The sequence below is a fragment of the Sinohyriopsis cumingii genome, unplaced genomic scaffold (genome assembly GCF_028554795.1).
Source record: "Sinohyriopsis cumingii isolate HCF-2022 unplaced genomic scaffold, ASM2855479v2 utg000452l, whole genome shotgun sequence".
Taxonomy (NCBI): domain Eukaryota; kingdom Metazoa; phylum Mollusca; class Bivalvia; order Unionida; family Unionidae; genus Sinohyriopsis; species Sinohyriopsis cumingii.
Window position 1 is genome coordinate 125658 of NW_028315901.1, and position 19148 is coordinate 144805.

The 19148-nt window shown below is 33.1% G+C and overlaps 1 long non-coding RNA gene across 2 annotated transcripts; it reads left to right on the forward strand.

The window, feature by feature from the left end:
• The first annotated feature begins 764 nt into the window (after positions 1-764).
• Positions 765-18659, forward strand: LOC149773999 (uncharacterized). Of its 2 annotated transcripts, XR_016417079.1 has the most exons (4): positions 765-1037; positions 2706-2846; positions 5082-5241; positions 13563-18659. It is a non-coding gene; the product is annotated as an uncharacterized LOC149773999 (long non-coding RNA). The 2 variants fall into 2 exon arrangements; XR_016417078.1 differs by lacking the exon at positions 2706-2846.
• Positions 18660-19148: the final 489 nt, after the last annotated feature.

Genomic DNA, 19148 nt, shown 5'->3' on the forward strand with positions numbered 1-19148 from the left:
TTTATACAGAGGTGACTGCTAATACAGGTTTAACACTTTTTTAGGTTACAGAAATGCAAATACAACACAAGTGACCATAGATTGTAACCCAGGATTCCATTACATATGTCATAGCCCTGACCTTGATGATTTCTAACAATCCAAGTTTAATATCTTCACTTACAATACTTAAAATATTGATATTACTCACCCCAAACAAAAAAAAAAAAAAAAAAAAAACCACCTATGCCAACAACTAGCCCGACTCCAAGGGTCATTTTAAAAATGTTATACTATTTTGAACAAGTAAAAAAGAATAATCATATCTGAAAGTTCAAGACCTTTCCTACATTTAAATGGTTTGCAATCAATTCATGCAATAACCACCATAGCTGTGAAATATATTTCAAGAGGCAAGATATTAATGTTATGCAATAGCTTCCTTAAAGACCTATCCAACAGTTAAATCAGTCTTTCCAGAACTAAATCGGATAAAATCGGACGTTCACGACCAGTCATTTTCTCAAGAAAGTGCACAATAAAGAATTCCAAGTTGTTTCGCGCAATATCTGGAAAATGGCATATATCAAGTTGAAGCTCAACAAACTGCAAGCCGTTTTGGGACAGACTCGGCATTTTCAAGTGATAGAAAATGATTTTCTAATAATATGCATTACCCTTTATTTTGTAATATTCAAATTAGAAACTTTATCGATTAGTATTTTCATGTTAGAAAATGTTGAAAATCTGAGTGAGCCCTGTAATTAAACAATGATTGCTCCCATACTTAGTCGCTGTCATTAGAAAGCTTACAAGTTTGAATAATGTGATAAGCATTCCGAAGACAGCAATTCCGTAAACAATGACTAGTACATGCAAACTGTACTTTTGGATATAACAGTATATACAGTTAGATCCTTTAAAGAAATAGAGTCCTGGATAATTGACTCAGAAATGGTGATAGCTCTGATTTTCCTGGTTTTTGAAGACGAAGAGTCAAAGATTCGTGACTCAAAAATGGGATATCGGAATAGTCCTGCGAGTCCTATGGCTCCAGTGTAAGTATTAAATAAGAACTGTATGCATTACAACACTAAATACAGTATTTTTTAAAAACTATTTTAGTATAAAATAAACAATAGCGTCATGACCAGTTACTGTATGTTTATAATGTATTGCACTAAAGAGATGACTCGATGAACAACATGGTGAATCTGAATAAATCTCTCCTTTTGTTCACATATTTTATTTCGTTCACATTGGTATCTACTGTCCCATTTACAAAACTAGTTCTGTCCACAAAGTGAATGACTGGTTTGTTGGTGCTGATTTTAGTTGTTGGTATTTGTCTGCCACTTGACATTTGTTTCAAACAGATTTTGCAACATTTGCTTTTTTCTCCAAAAAATTCCTTCCTTCCACAATATGTGCAGGATCCATGTCTGTCTTGTGTCTTGCAACCTTAGAAAACTGCAAATTAGTACTTCATGAACACAAGAGTTAGTTTGAGTGCACTTTGCAGACCAGGAACAAGCAGCACATATGCAACATCATTTTTGTTTCTTAGCCAGGGTTAGACAAACAAGTTGGTGTCTGCTTTCTTTTTTTATTCCGCTGTCAGAAAAATAAAAATAAAACTTGAGACCTACTTGTTGGTCTAAGCCGGGAGTTTCGATATCCAATCTGGCTTCCATTGTCATTTCATTAACCTCTGACCATCATTTACCTGATCAGCCATGTTCTGACATCACATCTAAGGCTTCTTTCATAGCTCAGATGAGCTTGTTGATCGATTTGTAAATAAAAATCCTTTGCAAAGACAGGTGCCTAATCAGTAATGGCCACTTTGGATACTTGTTTCTTAGCCATGGTTAGACCAACAAGGAACATGCAGCACTTACATTTATCCAACATCATTTTTGTTTCTTTGCCAGGGGAGTTAGAAAACCAATGCAGTCCACAAAGACTGGTTTGTTGGAGCTGATTTTAGTTATTGGTATTAGTCTGCCTCTTCACATTTGTTTCAAACAGATTTTGTAACATGCGCTTTTTTCTCCAAAAACATTCCTTCCTTCCACATTATTTGCCATATCCATGGCTGTCTAATTGTTTCTGGTAACCTCAGAAAACTGCAAGTTAGTACTTCATTAACAAAAGAGTTGGTCTGCATGCACTTTTCAGGCTAGGAACAAACGGCACATATGTGCGACATCATTTTTGTTTCTTAGCCAGGGTTAGACCAATAAGTAGGTCTGTGCTTTTTCTTTATCTTCTGCTGTCAGAAAAAAAAAAAAGCATAAACCTACTTCTTGGTCTAAGCCAAGGAAGTCTCCGTATCTAATCTGGCTTCCATTGTCATTTTAGTAACCTCTGACCATCATTAACCATATCAGCCTTATTCTGACATCATATCTGAGTCTTCTTTCATAGCTCAGATGAGCTGCTTGATTGATTAATAAATAAGAATCATTTGCAAAAGAAACTTCATAATAACCACGTTGAATACTCAAGATAACTGAATATTATACACATCTTGTTAATTGGAAATATATACCACTCTGAAAGTTAGCTTCATTAGTGATGATGTGTAATATTTCATTACTAGCACTCATTTATCTTGGTCCTAAGCAAAAACATTGTATTGTTCAATGTCTATGATGACTTGCTGTATTCCATAATGGTAAAGATCAGCAACCTTCCAATGAACAAACAATGTAATTTTCCAGCAGCGGGGTGTCAGGAAAGGTCCATGGAATTTGTTGAAAAAAGACTTATGCAGGAGTCCTCCATATGCACACAATAGCTGGGTGGCTTATAAGAGTACATCAGAATAACACGATGCAATAGCTGGGCATCTAGACCAACAAGTAGGTCTCTACTTTTTTCTTCTTCTGAATCACTAGACAGTTTAATAGAAATCTGAAGCAGATTGTTTGGAAAATTTTGTATGGGATGAACTGTTACCAAATTCCATATGAACTATTACCAAATTCCATATGGATTATTGCCAAATTCCATATGGATATTTATTTTTGTTCCATATGGACAACCTACAGATCTTGTGGACTAATTAACATATTCCATGAAATTTTCCATATGGAGTACGTACGAAATCCATAACATTTCCATATGGATAAAATGAAATCCATAAGAGTGCTTCAACTATATAATAAAAATGTCCGTATGTGTATTTCTGTAAAAGTATGTATGAATTCCATATCCAATCCATGTGGACAATTTTGTACACAATGCTAGTAAATGTCAGAAAAATAAGCAGACACCTAAGAATTTGACTAGCTGCTGAGTGGTGGGAAAATAAGCTGAGGCAGAAGGGCCCAGAGATGTACATGTGGTCATTATAAGAGTACATCAAATTAACAAATTTAGCTTTCATTGTGTTCATTTACTAATGTAGCAGAATAAGTAGTGCGTGTGACCTCAAAATCAAGACATGTTGATTTTTAGACAAAATGCCATTTGCAAATCTGGATAAGTATTTTGGGTTTAACGGCAAGTTGATAAAGATTTTAATGAGATACAGAAGAGTGCTGAAGTTTCTAGAACTAATAGTTCGGATGCAACAGTAACCAAGTATGAGAAAGTGGGTGATGACTGGCTCATTGTTTGGAATAAGACCTTTCCTTGTATTGACCAAATTCAGTCTTACTCTAAAGGACGGACAAGAGCTGTAAGTCATTGGTGTAAAGAATTTGGAAAATTTAACTCAATGACAACCACAGGTTCTTCTTATCTGGACATTTAGCCACTTCTGGTATGGCCCAGTATGCTTATGGAACTGCAAATGTTGCTGGTGGGATGCTTAATTTTACCTAAATAGGAGTCCTGAACTCATAGTTTTAAAATCATAGCAAGACCTCTGAAAATCCCATTACATTCATTGTATTATGTGAAAATAAATTAATGATCTTGATATGCTTGAGGTAAAAGAATTTATTAGATCAAAGAGAATCCCATATTTTCAATTTGTCTTCATCAAAACCCCAAAATTAAGTATTAGATGGTTGGTCTCATCTGCTAACTGGTACTCTCGTGCAGTTGTGGGGGGTCCCGAGTGGTCTAAAGTACTAATTTTTCCTGATCACTGCCATCTCACCTCTGTCTGCTTGGGTTCATGGGTTCGATCTGAAGGCTCAGTTAACATGGGTACATGAGAAAGCTTGCCAGTAGCTTCGTGTGGGTTGGTGGTTCTTCCCGGGGTTTACCAGGGTTCATCCTCCACCAGTTATACTTGCCACCATGTATAGCCTATCTTGTGCTGAAGAATGGTATTAAACCCTACAAGAACAACATCATTCAGTTATGGGTTTTGCTCATGTGGCAACCCCCCCCCAAAAAAAAAAAAACAGGAGCTTTTGTTGATTATGATGTACTATAATAATGCAGATAAAAATCAGCAACCAAAGCAAATATGTCTGCCAGGATTAAGATGTAATGCTTTGATATTTTTTTTATTTTTAATTTAATTTTTAAATATTGAAACTTGACTTTCAAGATTTTTAAAACAATTCCTTTCACACTATTTGAAACATCTGTTTTTAAGATTTGCCCAACAGTACTATATATACATTTAATGAGCAAATTCATGAATCATACTAAAATGACAGTCTTTTCCAGGGTATATGCATGCCTTCCCCCCATGCCTTAGCCCCATGGTCATAGATTATAAATTATTGAGATCCATACCCTTTATCCACTCATGCATATCACACACTGTGACTAAAATGAAAAATTCAGATATACAGTTATGTTTGGACCATGGACCTATTTTTAGACATGTGACATGACCCTGGTGGCACAGATTTTGAGTGGGTGGGGTGAAAAAAGTTGAGGACTGGGGGATGTGTTTACACAAGCATTCTACAGTCAAACCATTTGTGAGAAATCACTTATGGAGAAAAGTGACTCACAGGATAGGAGGACTCTTAATAGGGATTAGATTCTTAGATATCTTCATTTTTTGGACTTTGAAACATTAGTTGTTTAAGACAGGTGGTTTCTTAATACAGGTGAGTTTAAGACAGATTACCATAGACTTTGTTATCAAATGACTTTACATTTATTTTTTCACTTTCTTCATGTAGATGAAGCCTGGTCACTATGCATCAAGATGAATTCATGGTCAGTGCCATTGTGCTAGAGATAGTTTGAAAAGGTTGGACCCAGAAAGATATTCTGGACACTGGTCAGCTGCTGTGTTCAGAAGAGTATACCATGCAGACTGATCAATATATGAAACTCCAGGTATGTTGGCATTCATTTTTATCCTTATTTTGCTTAAATGCAAATCATATGTTCTCAGTGTGTGATTAATGATTCTTCCCACTATGTGACTAATGCTAGCTTCATGCAAGCCATCTCTTCCCACTATTAGACTAATGCTAGGTACAGATAAATTATCTCTTCACACCATGTGACAAATGCTAGTTACATATAAGTTATCTCTTTACATAATGTTACTAATGCTAGTTACATAAAAATCATCTCTTCACATTGTGTGACAAATGTTATTTACATACAAGTCATCTCTTCACACTGTGACTAAAGCCAGTTACATACAAGTTATTTCTTCACAGTTTTGTGCTAAACATTCATGAATTATTACATATACATGTGATGGAACAGAGAGGTCAGATTAGAACAAATCAGGAGATTGGCAAAATTTGGTCTTGAATTTTGACAGTCACTTTAATAGAGGGAGGACATTCATCGACCTGATTTTTAGCGTGAAAATGAGAAAAAATTTCAACTACCAAACACATTTCCATTTTGTTATTTTAAAAGATGTATATAATCTACTATCAATCCTTTCACATATGTTCCTGCCATTCATACTCTCCTTATATGGACCACAAACAATTTTAGCATTTCTTGGAGACCATTGTCTGGATTATATTTGTGCCACAAGCAATTTTAGCATTTCTTGGAGACCATTGTCTGGATTATATTAATTGTGTACAGCCACCAATTTTCCTCAGAATGGAAAATATACTTTCGGTGTCAGCATGGGAATGTAGCAATGTTAATGCAATTCTGTACTCTCCACCAAAAATGTTAAATTGTTTGCCGCCAATCCTTGGGATATATAAGTATATGGTCCTAATGGACTCTGTATATACAGTTGTCAACTTGTTCCATATTAAACAAGAATTACTTAAAACTTTTCCGTATTTAATATTGAATTTTTGGCAGAGGAACCATTCATTTGTACATTATACATGTACACTAAAATTGTCAATTTGCATCTTATAGTGTGAGTATCAGCTTCAGTCACCATCCGATCTGGCTGTATTCATAATAGTAATTTGATACCTTACTCTTTTCTAAATTGTATAATCTGTATTTAAATATTTACAATATTTATATCCATATAAACTCAGTTTAGTTTCATATTAAAAAATTATTATTTAGAGTGCTATTTTGTTGTCATTGTAGGTAATCTCGAGAGATTACACTTTGTTAATAAGTACATGTGCACTTCTATAATAAGTTGGCATTTGCTCTGATCTTTTCTTGATAAACTTTGTTATTACATTAAATTCATAGCTATGACACTCTTGTCAGCAGGTGCAAAGGCATCACTTGTTAAGAAACTTACATGAGTAAGAAAACAATATGAGTAAAACACCTGGCATTATGCTATACTGTAAATAGTCACATGAATTAGCATCATTAAATGAAACAAAGATTGAAAATATATTCCAAGTAGAACAATGTTAAAAAAATAAGGAAAACTAAATCAAAATAAAAACATTAATTAGTAAACAACATGAATTACCTTGAAAGTTCGGCATAAGGAATAAAGATGGGATATAATGTGGACTCGATTGAAAATATAAATGAATTTAGTACATACATGGTAGTTGCAGACCTTGAGAATATAAATGAATTTGGTACATGCATGGTAGTTATAGACCTTGAAAATATAAATGAATTTAATACATACATGGTAGTTATAGACCTTGAGAATATAAATGAATTTGGTACATACAAGGTAGTTATAGACCTTGAAAATATTTATGAATTTGGTACATACAAGGTAGTTATAGACCTTGAAAATATAAATGAATTTGGTACATAGATGGTAGTTATAGACCTTGAAAATATAAATGAATTTGGTACATACATGGTAGTTATAGACCTTGAAAATATAAATGAATTTGGTACATACATGGTAGTTCTAGACCTTGAAAATATAAATGAATTTGGTACATAGATGGTAGTTATAGTTGAATTTGGTACATACATGGTAGTTATAGTTGAATTTGGTACATACATGGTAGTCATAGTTGAATTTGGTACATACATGGTAGTTATAGACCTTGAAAATATAAATGAATTTGGTACATACATGTTAGTTATAGTTGAATTTGGTACATACATGGTAGTTATAGTTGAATTTTTGGTACATACAAGGTAGTTATAGACCTTGAAAATATTAATGAATTTGGTACATACAAGGTAGTTATAGACCTTGAAAATATAAATGAATTTAGTACATACATGGTAGTTATAGACCTTGAGAATATAAATGAATTTGGTACATACATGGTAGTTATAGTTGAATTTGGTACATACATGGTAGTTATAGTTGAATTTGGTACATACATGGTAGTTATAGACCTTGAAAATCTAAATGAATTTGGTACATACATGGTAGTTATAGTTGAATTTGGTACATACATGGTAGTTATAGTTGAATTTGGTACATACATGGTAGTTATAGACCTTGAAAATATAAATGAATTTGGTACATACATGGTAGTTATAGTTGAATTTGGTACATACATGGTAGTTATAGACCTTGAAAATATAAATGAATTTGGTACATACAAGGTAGTTATAGACCTTGAAAATATAAATGAATTTAGTACATACATGGTAGTCATAGTTGAATTTGGTACATACATGGTAGTTATAGACCTTGAAAATATAAATGAATTTGGTACATACATGGTAGTCATAGTTGAATTTGGTACATACATGGTAGTTATAGTTGAATTTGGTACATACATGGTACTTATAGTTGAATTTGGTACATACATGGTAGTTATAGACCTTGAAAATATTAATGAATTTGGTACATACATGGTAGTTATAGACCTTGAAAATATAAATGAATTTGGTACATACATGGTAGTTATAGTTGAATTTGGTACATACATGGTAGTTATAGTTGAATTTGGTACATACATGGTAGTTATAGTTGAATTTGGTACATACATGGTAGTTATAGACCTTGAAAATATAAATGAATTTGGTACATACATGGTAGTTATAGACCTTGAGAATATAAATGAATTTGGTACATACATGGTAGTTATAGTTGAATTTGGTATATACATGGTAGTTATAGTTGAATTTGGTACATAGATGGTAGTTATAGACCTTGAAAATATTAATGAATTTGGTACATACATGGTAGTTATAGACCTTGAAAATATAAATGAATTTGGTACATAGATGGTAGTTATAGACCTTGAAAATATAAATGAATTTGGTACATACATGGTAGTTATAGACCTTGAAAATATAAATGAATTTGGTACATAGATGGTAGTTATAGTTGAATTTGGTACATACATGGTAGTTATAGTTGAATTTGGTACATACATGGTAGTCATAGTTGAATTTGGTACATACATGGTAGTTATAGACCTTGAAAATATAAATGAATTTGGTACATACATGTTAGTTATAGTTGAATTTGGTACATACATGGTAGTTATAGTTGAATTTTTGGTACATACAAGGTAGTTATAGACCTTGAAAATATTAATGAATTTGGTACATACAAGGTAGTTATAGACCTTGAAAATATAAATGAATTTAGTACATACATGGTAGTTATAGACCTTGAGAATATAAATGAATTTGGTACATACATGGTAGTTATAGTTGAATTTGGTACATACATGGTAGTTATAGTTGAATTTGGTACATACAAGGTAGTTATAGACCTTGAAAATATTAATGAATTTGGTACATACAAGGTAGTTATAGACCTTGAAAATATAAATGAATTTAGTACGTACATGGTAGTTATAGACCTTGAAAATATAAATGAATTTAGTACATACATGGTAGTTATAGTTGAATTTGGTACATACATGGTAGTTATAGACCTTGAAAATATAAATGAATTTGGTACATACAAGGTAGTTATAGACCTTGAAAATATTAATGAATTTGGTACATACAAGGTAGTTATAGACCTTGAAAATATAAATGAATTTAGTACATACATGGTAGTTATAGACCTTGAAAATATAAATGAATTTAGTACATACATGGTAGTTATAGTTGAATTTGGTACATACATGGTAGTTATAGTTGAATTTGGTACATACATGGTAGTTATAGACCTTGAAAATATAAATGAATTTAGTACATACATGGTAGTTATAGTTGAATTTGGTACATACATGGTAGTTATAGTTGAATTTGGTACATACATGGTAGTTATAGTTGAATTATGGTACATACAATGATAGTTATAGTTGAATTATGGTACATACATGGTAGTTATAGTTGAATTTGGTACATACATGGTAGTTATAGTTGAATTTGGTACATACATGGTAGTTGTAGTTGAATTTGGTACATACATGGTAGTTATAGTTGAATTTGGTACATACATGGTAGTTATAGTTGAATTTGGTACATACATGGTAGTTATAGACCTTGAGAATATAAACGAATTTGGTACATGCATGGTAGTTATAGTTGAATTTGGTACATACATGGTAGTTATAGTTAAATTTGGTACATACATGGTAGTTAAAGTTGAATTTGGTACATACATGGTAGTTATAGACCTTGAAAATATAAATGAATTTGGTACATACAAGATAGTTATAGTTGAATTTGGTACATACATGGTAGTTATAGTTGAATTTGGTACATACGTGGTAGTTATAGTTGAATTTGGTACATGCATGGTAGTTATAGTTGAATTTGGTACATACATGGTAGTTATAGTTGAATTTGGTACATACGTGGTAGTCATAGTTGAATTTGGTACATACATGGTAGTTATAGTTGAATTTGGTACATACATGGTAGTTATAGACCTTGAGAATATAAATGAATTTGGTACATACATGGTATAGTTGAATTTGGTACATACATGGTAGTCATAGTTGAATTTGGTACATACATGGTAGTTATAGTTGAATTTGGTACATACATGGTAGTCATAGTTGAATTTGGTACATACATGGTAGTTATAGTTGCATTTGGTACATACATGGTACTTATAGTTGAATTTGGTACATACATGGTAGTTATCGACCTTGAGAATATAAATGAATTTGGTACATACATGGTAGTTATAGACCTTGTAAATATAAATGAATTTGGTACATACATGGTAGTTATAGTTGAATTTGGTACATACATGGTAGTTATAGTTGAATTTGATACATACATGGTAGTTATAGACCTTGAGAATATAAATGAATTTGGTACATACATGGTAGTTATAGACCTTGAGAATATAAATGAATTTGGTACATACATGGTAGTTATAGTTGAATTTGGTACATACATGGTAGTTATAGCTGAATTTGGTACATGCATGGTAGTTATAGTTGAATTTGGTACATACATGGTAGTTATAGACCTTGAGAATATAAATGAATTTGGTACATACATGGTAGTTATAGACCTTGAAAATATAAATGAATTTGGTACATACATGGTAGTTATAGTTGAATTTGGTACATACATGGTAGTTATAGCTGAATTTGGTACATACATGGTAGTTATAGTTGAATTTGGTACATACATGGTAGTTATAGACCTTGAGAATATAAATGAATTTGGTACATACATGGTAGTTATAGTTGAATTTGGTACAAACATGGTAGTTATAGTTGAATTTGGTACATACATGGTAGTTATAGTTGAATTTGGTACATACATGGTAGTCATAGTTGAATTTGGTACATACATGGTAGTTATAGTTGAATTTGGTACATACATGGTACTTATAGTTGAATTTGGTACATACATGGTAGTTATCGACCTTGAGAATATAAATGAATTTGGTACATACATGTTAGTTATAGACCTTGAAAATATAAATGAATTTGGTACATACATGGTAGTTATAGTTGAATTTGGTACATACATGGTAGTTATAGTTGAATTTGGTACATACATGGTAGTTATAGACCTTGAAAATATAAATGAATTTGGTACATACATGGTAGTTATAGTTGAATTTGGTACAAACATGGTAGTTATAGTTGAATTTGGTACATACATGGTAGTTATAGTTGAATTTGGTACATACATGGTAGTTATAGTTGAATTTGGTACATACATGGTACTTATAGTTGAATTTGGTACATACATGGTAGTTATCGACCTTGAGAATATAAATGAATTTGGTACATACATGGTAGTTATAGACCTTGAAAATATAAATGAATTTGGTACATACATGGTAGTTATAGTTGAATTTGGTACATACATGGAAGTTATAGACCTTGAGAATATAAATGAATTTGGTACATACATGGTAGTTATAGTTGAATTTGGTACATACATGGTAGTTATAGCTGAATTTGGTACATACATGGTAGTTATAGTTGAATTTGGTACATACATGGTAGTTATAGACCTTGAGAATATAAATGAATTTGGTACATACATGGTAGTTATAGACCTTGAAAATATAAATGAATTTGGTACATACATGGTAGTTATAGTTGAATTTGGTACATACATGGTAGTTATAGACCTTGAGAATATAAATGAATTTGGTACATACATGGTAGTTATAGTTGAATTTGGTACATACATGGTAGTTATAGCTGAATTTGGTACATACATGGTAGTTATAGTTGAATTTGGTACATACATGGTAGTTATAGACCTTGAGAATATAAATGAATTTGGTACATACATGGTAGTCATAGTTGAATTTGGTACATACATGGTAGTTATAGACCTTGAGAATATAAATGAATTTGGTACATACATGGACCATTATAGTTGAATTTGGTACATACATGGTAGTTAAAGTTGAATTTGGTACATGCATGGTAGTTATAGTTGAATTTGGTACATACATGGTAGTTATAGTTGAATTTGGTACATACATGGTAGTTATAGTTGAATTTGGTACATGCATGGTAGTTATAGTTGAATTTGGTACATACATGGTAGTTATAGTTGAATTTGGTACATACATGGTAGTTATAGTTGAATTTGGTACATACATGGTAGTCATAGTTGAATTTGGTACATACATGGTAGTTATAGACCTTGAGACACCTATTGCCTGCTGTATACCCTGCATTAAGCTACATGTGTATTTATAGGGTGCAATGAAAACAACACTCAAGGAAGACAATGGTTTTATTGTTCAGTAGTAATCAAATTAACAACTGTCAGCTCTTTCATGACCTAACATGTTTCAAAACTAAGGAAAACTAATTTTATTTTTTGTTCTTGAAGAATACACCATATCTGGCCAAATTATTGAATCAGGCTCTTGTTTAAAACAGATCAGTCATATGATCACAGGCAGTATTGCCGTAAATATATGACATTGGGATTAAGGTGTGGAAAAAAATAACAAATAAATTTTTCAATAATAATTTTGCACATGCAGGCAATTTTAGTGAGGGACTGGATACACCTCTTATCTTGGGAGGAAAACCCTCTGGGCTAGGAGGATTACATGCATGCATATATGCTCGCATATAAGTTGAGTCCAGCTGAAGTCTTAGATCTAATAGACCCAGATCTGCCATTGCTTAATACGACAGCAGATCTAGGCTTGAGTTATGAATGAGGACATGCAGTCATTGTCTAACTAAAGAATATCTCAATTTACATGCATCTAACGTGTGATTCAGTAAGTCCATTACTTTTCTTTTGTTGTCTTGGAATATGTTTGCTTAATGTGTAGATTTTGCATCAGCAATTGTTCTTGAGGTAAAATGCAGTGGAATGAGAAATTACTTAGCCTTCTCACACCTAATCCACACCATAATAACAATAGCCCTCTCACACCTAATCCACACCATTATTACAGTAGTCCTCTCACACCTAATCCACACCATTATTACAGTAGTCCTCTCACACATAATCCACACCATAATTACAGTAGCCCTCTCACATAATCCACACCATAATTACAATAGTCGTCTCACACATTATCCACATCATAATTACAATAGCCCTCTCATTATCCACACCATAATTTCAATGGCCTTGTCAGACCAAATCCATAACATAATTACAGTAGCCCTCTCACACCTAAACCATACCATAATTACAATAGCCCTCTCACATCTAACCCATGCCATAATTACAACAGCCCTATCACACTTAATCTACACCATAATTACAATAGCCTTATCATCCTTAATTCACACCATAGTTACAATAACCCTATCACCCTCAATCAATACCATAATTGCAATAGCTCTGCAAAGTATAAAGAATACAATTAAACATAATTCAACAGCAGACAACAAACATTATTTGAGATGACTACATCAGTTTCATGTTTAAGATGTATAATATAACTTTGTTTATTTTTACAGCGGGGGGTTCACCACACATGGCTGTACTGATGGATCCAGTGACTTGATTACTTATGTGAGGTGTGGGACAGCTAATACACAGTGTACAGTCCTGCATCTGTGCAGAGGTGTGCATCCTCTTTTGTGCCATCCAGGGTGAATTCAGTGTTGGAGAGTTTGGAAAATTCTTAAAACTTATAAGAGTAATGGACAGTCATATTACAGTAAAGATATGTTTACTGTCTTAGAACTGAACAGCTATGGAGCTATATTTACCATCAAATGACATAAAGTCTGCTGTTTTACGATGTTGAATTAGAATTGATTTAGACCCAGATGACCTATAACAGTGAATGGCACTGAGGAATTTCTGCTTGCCAGTCATAAACTCAAGACTAGAAGACTTCAGAAGGGGTTAGAATGAGCACAAACTAATCTCAGAATAACACAGATCACTGCATCAGATATGACATCTGGCGTACCTTACCATATGGATTTCAACTACAGATCACTGCATCAAATATGACATATGACATACCTCACCACATGGATTTCAACTACAGATCACTGCATCAAAGATGACATCTGGCATACCTAACCACATGGATTTCAACTGCAGATCACTGCATCAAAGATGACATCTGGCATACCTCAACACATGGATTTCAACTACAGATCACTGCATCAAATATGACATCTGGCATACCTCAACACATGGATTTCAACTGCAGATCACTGCATCAAACATGACATCTGGCATACCTCAACACATGGATTTCAACTACAGATCACTGCATCAAATATGACATCTGGCATACCTCACCATATGGATTTCAACGACAGATCACTGCATCAAATATGACATCTGGCATGCCTCACCACATGGATTTCAACTTCAGATCACTGCATCAAATATGACATCTGGCATACCTCACCATATGAATTTCAACTTCAGATCACTGCATCAAATATGACATCTGGCATACCTCACCATATGGATTTCAACTACAGCTCACTACATCAAACATGACATCTGCCATACCTCACCATATGGATTTCAACTACAGATCACTGCATCAAATATGACATCTGGCATGCCTCACCATATACATTTCAGCGACAGAGCAACATTCAAACTATTTTGTCAAATACCAATTCTAGAATAGAGTCTGGATCATATGCTTTCTGTGTTTTATAAAGAGTCTGAAAGATCTGGTGGAAAAAGCACCTGCAAGTTCTGCCTCTGATGGAGATGATCTGTCAGTATTGTTGTTGGATGATCAGCAAAGAGAACCTTGGCAAATAAACATCAAGTGCTTGGATTATTAGAAATATTGCCATAATGATGGAAATGTAATAAAGATCTGGAATATGCTATAATTGTTTGGGGTTGCCCAATTCCAGTATGTTTTAATCTGTTATGTAAAATTATAGAGGAGTCCTGTTCAGTTTATGCATAACTGATAATTGTCTTAGCTTTCTGAGTAGAAAATGTAACTTCTGATCTTGTATTGCTTTGCCAAGACTAAATTGGCCGACACAATTCTAATACTGGACCATTTGCTTAAGGACTGTAAGTAATTTAGGTTTGTATGATAAAGAATAACACTCCCACTGATATTGGCATTTCATTATTTAAATTGGAATTAGGTCTCATCAAACATGTCTGTACATTATTATTAGCCTGTATTATGATACATACTGCAATGTGACCTATGTATTGCCAGTGTTTTAATCAGAAATTTCCTAGTGCAGGTGGGTGGTAAAGAGACCTTTTGTGAGAAGAGCTTTTGTCAAGATTTGTGAAATTGTAATAAAATCTATAAATTTTGAATGAAATTTACACTGATGTTTTCTTCATAAATTGTAATCAGGCAAATTTAATTTGAACAAAATTTAAAATGAATTAAATGTAACAATGTCGACAGACTTTTGTAAAAAGAAAGAATCAAGATAAGAAAGCAAGTTGAAAACCCTTTTTCGCATAGGGTTCTGATCTGCTGATTAGTTTGTACAGATTATGATTAAATGATAACATGTCGGAATATGTAAGTAAACAACATTAACCATAAACTAGTAAAAATATTTGTCAGGGAACAAAATTTTTATTAATGCTAAATAAATTCCTTCCAACACCAACTGACATGGTGACTTGATAAAAAAATCCACCATCAAACACCTTATTCAGCAAAATATGCACAAGCCTGTTCTAAGTGCCCATCACCCCTTTGTCTTTAATATACTTTTGGCATTAAGTTTGGTAATTAATTTAATTTGCATCTTGGGGGGTGGGGTGTTGGGCTTGGTGGCTGAGAGGTTAAAGCCACTAACCTTTAGAGATTACTCACACATCTCAACCTGTCTGTGTGAGTTCAGGTCTTGACCAACATAGGTATGACTATGTGAGAAAGCTTGACCATAGCTTTTTTGTTGATCAGCAGTTCTGTCTAGAGTTTTCCTGGGGTTTTCCGCCACTAAATATACTGCCATGTACAGCATATAATGTTCTAAAAATAGCATTAGCCCTCAACAAAATCAAGCCAATCCATCTTATGGGAAATATTTTCCATACAAGAGATGCTTGATTGAAGAAGGAAATAAGAGCAACAATGAAATGAAAGAATCAGAAAAAGAAATTAATCAATGAAATAATTATTACTTTTGAGGATAAAATTATAGTGAATTAGCAAGGAAACTAGTCAGCTCATGTGGTCGTATGGCCCAGAGGGCTAATGTGTGTCTTAAGTCACTTATTGTGTGTCATCCATCAATCAAGAATTGCTTGTTACCAATATGAGTTCATATTTCAAATCAGATTTTGATCAAACTTGGACTATTTGCTTATATCATTATCATCTTGGTCAGGTTCAATAATGAGAGGAATTTGCTTATTCTTATGAGGACAACTTGCATCAAATTGGCTGTAATGAGATAAATTCATCCAAGTTTACGAGGACAACTTGCATCAGATTGGTTGTAATGAGAGAAATTCATCCATGGTTATGAGGACAACTTCCATATAATTGGCTGTAATGAGATAAATTCATCCAAGAGTATGAGGACAACTTTCATCTAACTGGCTGTAATGAGAGAAATTCATCTATGGTTATGAGGACAAGTTGCATCAAATTGACTGTAATGAGAGAAATGCATCCATGCTTATGAGGACAACTTGCATCAAATTGGCTATAATGAGAGAAATTCATCCATGGTTATGAGGACAACTTCCATCTAATTGGCTGTAATGAGATAAATTCATCCAAGTTTATGAGGACAACTTGCATCAAATTGGCTGTAATGAGAGAAATTCATCCATGGTTATGAGGACAACTTTCATCTAATTGGCTGTAATGAGATAAATTCCAGTATAATTGGCTGTAATGAGAGAAATTCATATATGCTTATGAGGACAACTTTCATATAACTGGCTGTAATGAGAGAAATTCATCCATGGTTATGAGGACAACTTGCATCAGATTGGCTGTAATGAGATAAATTCATCCATGCTTATGATGACAACTTGCATCAAATTAGCTGTAATGAGATAGATTCATCCATGCTTATGATGACAACTTGCATCTGATTGGCTGTAATGAGATAAATGCATCCATGCTTATGATGACAACTTGCATCAAATTGGCTGTAATGAGATAAATTCATCCAAGCTTATAAGGACAACTTGCATCTGATTGGCTGAGCTTGTTACCATTTTGGAGACTTTACTTCTTATCTGATTTTACCAGAACTTTTAATATGTGCTGATTTTGCTAAATTCTTGGATGGTTTCATTTGTGAATAAGATACAGACAATGATGAAATTGATTGGGCTTGTTTTCACACTAACCACAGTAGAGACTATGTCTGATCCATTTTTGATCAGACTTGATCAGTAGGTTAAATTCTTGAAAATCCTGGATGACCAAAGATATGAGCAAGATCTAGTAATATCACTATGATTTTGTATCTAATTTGTTGAGCTTTTAGCTTGGTGAATTGGCTTATATCATCAAGATTTTTAATGTTGTTTGATTATGAGCCAGAGCTATGCATATTAATAAGGTGTTGTTTGATTATGAGCCAGAGCTATGCGTATTTATAAGGTGTTGATTAATTATGAGCCAGAGCTATGCGTATTAATAAGGTGTTGTTTGAAAATGAGCCAGAGCTATGCGTATTAATAAGGTGTTGTTTGATTATGAGCCAGAGCTATGTGTATTAATAAGGTGTTGTTTGATTATGAGAGTTATGCGTATTAATAAGGTGTTGTTTGATTATGAGCCAGAGCTATGCGTATTAAGGTGATTAACAAGGTGATTTAGCACATGCTTGGCTGAACTGCTTATCAATTTGAGTGACTGTATTCCTGATTCAGCAAAAATTTAACTTAGTAACCTGGCTTGACATTTTATAAAACTTAGTACATAGACTTTGTTGTGTACATTTAATGTATATTGTGTGCTTAACATTTGACACTTAATGTTAAACTTTTGGCCTACCTGACTGTTGTCATGATTTGAAGGTCATGTCTACCTGATTTTTGTCATGTTTACTTGAATTTAAGTTTAAGACCTGACCTTGTTTACAGATTTGATGGATTTTAACATCTGAAATAATTCACATCAAGGGCACACTATTGCATCATAGGTCAGGGTACTGTTTTTATATAAAGGATGTGGTAAACAAAGTATTTATTCCTGTTTCATATCAGGTTTTGGGAATCTATGATCATAGTTTTTAGTCGTGTTCAGATAGAACTTGAGAGGAATCCTTTATTTAAATTATTCATTGGAAATATTAAGTGCTCATTTACTTTTGGTATAAAACACTTCATTGTGATTATTGAGAACTTGTTCAAAGACGCTGTGGATTATATGATTGTGATATACCAACACTATTAGGAACATCACACCATTCATGGCTATTGGTATATCAGTACATTCAATACTATGGTGTATTAGAACATTCAGTATCATAGGAATTTGTTCAAAGTATTCTTTACTTTTGTATGTCTGTTAAAACATTATGATTACTTGGGATTTCTGATTCAGAATAATATGTCTTCAAATTTTCACTTTATATTCCACACAAATAAATTATTTAATAAATTCTACTAAACTTCTTAGTTTTAGTTCCTTTTGTTACTTGATTTCATAGAGTCATTACAGCTTGTATTGTCAAGATATAATTTGATTTGGTTATAAGCTAGGACCTTTGCAGGTGTTGGTTATAGTATTTCATTTGTTGATGTCTCTAGCCTGATGACCCAGTGTTAGACCACTGTAAAACTGCCACACTGCAGACATTGTAGCTAACTGACTGAAATAATTTTAAAGCTAATCAGACACACACAAACACTCTCTTTAATCCCTTGATGGGGGTGAGTCATTATAAAGCAAATATAATTATGAAAACATCTCCATATGTATTTGACCCTGAAAGGTCAAGATCACAGTCACAAAATGCAGCATGAACATGTTTTCGACATTAAGGTCATGACCTTGTTAACACTTTTGTTCATTGTTGTTTTCCACTGACACATTATCAGACATGATTTTTGGGTTTGTTTTGTCATTTATGCAAATGATGCATCCAGGTAATGGGAATGGA